Raw genomic sequence first — 3215 nt, forward strand, 5'->3', positions numbered from 1 at the left:
AATACAAGTTTTATTTAATTTACGGATGGATATACCTAAACCTTGCTACAACACTTATAGGCAGTGTACCTAATCGTAGAGTAGTGTAGTTTTTAGTAAGTCCGGTTCGTTCCACAGGGAGCTAGCGATTACGTACTATATTTTTATAAACTATATTTGTATAAAATATATATAATTATATAAGTAGTAATAATTTTATATAAAAGGGGGGGTTTTACCGTTTAATGACCGGTTTGTCGATTTTATATTTTAAGCGTAAAGATAAATGACGATAATTAAAATACGTAAAATAAATAACAATATTTAAAATGACAAATAAATAAATGACAGTAAATAAAAGTACGATGAGATATAAAATAAAACAATTATGCTTATTTAAACTTCCGTAACCATGATGTTTGACGTTTTGATTTTAATTTATTACTCTGGGTTAATTGTCCTTTGTCCTGGATTATTTGAAACTTATATGGTTTTTGTCCATAATAGTTCATCGGTCATAATTATAAAATGCTCATCAAATTAACCTTATTCCCGAAGTCAAATATTCCAACTAATTAGGGATTCGAACTGTAACAAGGTTTTAATACTTTGTTAATAATTACACCAGGTTATCGACTGCATGCAATCCAAGGTTTTAATACTTTATTAACAATTACACCAATTATCCTTGTATGTAATCCACCCCTGTTTTAATGAGATATGAATATTAATTTACCCACTTGATCAGAATGAATAATTAATTACCCAACCCGAATAATTAATTAAATGATCGTAAAAGATGTCGTATAAACGTCACTAAATAGAACATACATAATCATTTTAATAATTATTAGATTAACTAATTTGAAGATAGGTTCGACAGATTCTAATGAGTTGTCATTCGATTAGACAATACCCCCTATCTATTAATAGTCAATAGTCCAATGTCCACAAGTGTCGGTCTTTTGTCCAAACCTTAATTATGGTACAAAATCTAATAACCCCGTCTTAATATTTAGTCTAACATCACGATTACTTCGGTTCAAATAAGCATACTAATAACTTAGTTACGAGACATTAATTTACAAAAGAAGAACATAGCTTACAGTGGTGATTAATCGCGTAGCGTTACACGAACAGAGTTCCGTCTTATAAAACCTTAAAACATTTCTTACAATAACCCAATTATTATTAAACTTAATTTAAATTTAATATTATATATATATATATATATATATATATATATATATATATATATATATATGTTTTCGTTACAGAGAAGGAAAAGAAAAAGATGTGTATATTTCGTGCAGAATTCGTCGCCTTTTATAGATGTGGCCAGCCTTTCCCTGCCATGCGATCGCATGACTTTTGTGCCTCCTGGCCATGCGATCGCATGGCCAGCCTGTCCAGCGTACATCCTTCAATTAAACGTGGACGGCTCTTATTTATTTATTATATAATATAATACATATAATTTTATATAATTATATATATATTATATTATATTCTTGTGCATAGTTGACTCATAATTTTAGGTCCGTTGACTCGCGAGTTGATGCTCGGTTTATGTCTCGGTTCCCAATTTTTGAACGTCCTTTCGTACGCGTAGATATCTTGTACTTTGCGTTTCGCAATTTGTAATTTGCACAAAAAAATTATTTTTCTTACCTCCCAAAATTCGCGCAAATCTTTTAAATCATTTTTTAGGACGCTTTTGAGTGTACTAAGGCTTTAGGGACCCTTTTCCAGTTCTAGTGGCACTTTTTTCTTCAATTCTTTAATCTTCGTGCTTCGTGCTTCGTCTTCACATTTATTTATTTAAACGATTATTAATTGAAAATAGAACAATTGCAACTAAAAGCTTTACATATTGGAAGGATATTGAGCCTAAATATATGTTCATTTGGAGCACTATCAAATATCCCCACACTTGAGCATTGCTTGTCCTCAAGCAATATAGAACTTGAAATTAAATCACACTTCATTCGAATCACTTTTTTTTATTCTCACACTTTATACATCAATGATTTTGATACAGCGGTATAAACAATGATAGTAACGATGTGGTTTACAGTCCCACATGACTATGAAAATTTATATCCTTTAAGAAAATTGGATCTTTATGAAAACATTTGATCTTTTGAAAATTCATTCTAGCTTTTACCCTAGACATGTTTTTCTGGAATAACCCTTCACCGGTGTTTGCAAAATGTTTTTGTGGGTTGTGTGGGTTTCAGATTTTAAAATTTTAGCTCAAAACTTATGGTTTTGTGTCACCCACTTGCTAACCTTGTATTAGAAAAGCAACACGTCCAGTATACTTGCTCCGTATATTACCTTTCGGTAAACTACCGTCCGGTTGTATAGGAAAGCGTTGAACAAGCAACTGTTAAGGCGATGTCTAATGACATGCAGATGTTCATGGTCAACAACGTGTCGGATGCAATTACTATCCTTTGTAGGTGCAATAGTAAAGATCACCCTATAATTTTTCGGTCTGGCACAAGGTCCTGTCTTCGACCATGCTATGAAACCACCGTTCTTACGGTTGACACCCGATTTGGTTCAGGTGACCTAATGAATTCCAGGTGAATTCCTAGGATTTTATGTTCAATGGTAATGAATGCATTGAAAATAGGTTTTCAGAAAACAAATCGGTTTTATTTTTATCAAAATATTTTCTCGTTCAAGCTCGAGTTTAGATATCATTGAATTCCATGAGTTTGTAATTCTCAATCTTTAAGTTCAATCTCAAGGATTGATTATTATCAGGCTTAAAAGCTGATTTTTAATCTTTTAAGGAGATTATCCTTTCTGGGTGTCTGATTCATTAGTCTTATCAAGCTAATTTTCACAGCGCCCTCCCTATTTTATGAGACAGATCCTCTCATGGTTAGGATAAGTCTGACCACTTGTCAACCCTGTTTGATGCTGAGGTCCGTGGATTTCCTGCTGATTTTAGAGATGACTTTTCTAGATTTTTCGTCAACCTACAGCTGGTCTGGACGACAAGTTCTTGACCTAAATCAAGAAGCGCGTGTCTTTTTCGGAAGACTTTACTTCCTTTTAATGATGAAATTGATTCATCATGTAGATCCATCTTTCTTACAAATATATTACAGTAAATCGGGTAAAACTGATTAGTATCGTCCAAAACAAAAGTACCTGCAATAATCTTGTACAAAAATATGTGAAATATGTTTTAAAGAACTTGGTGAATTCTTCCCATACTT

The sequence above is a fragment of the Rutidosis leptorrhynchoides genome, chromosome 9 (genome assembly GCF_046630445.1).
Source record: "Rutidosis leptorrhynchoides isolate AG116_Rl617_1_P2 chromosome 9, CSIRO_AGI_Rlap_v1, whole genome shotgun sequence".
In the NCBI taxonomy this organism is placed as follows: Eukaryota; Viridiplantae; Streptophyta; class Magnoliopsida; order Asterales; family Asteraceae; genus Rutidosis; species Rutidosis leptorrhynchoides.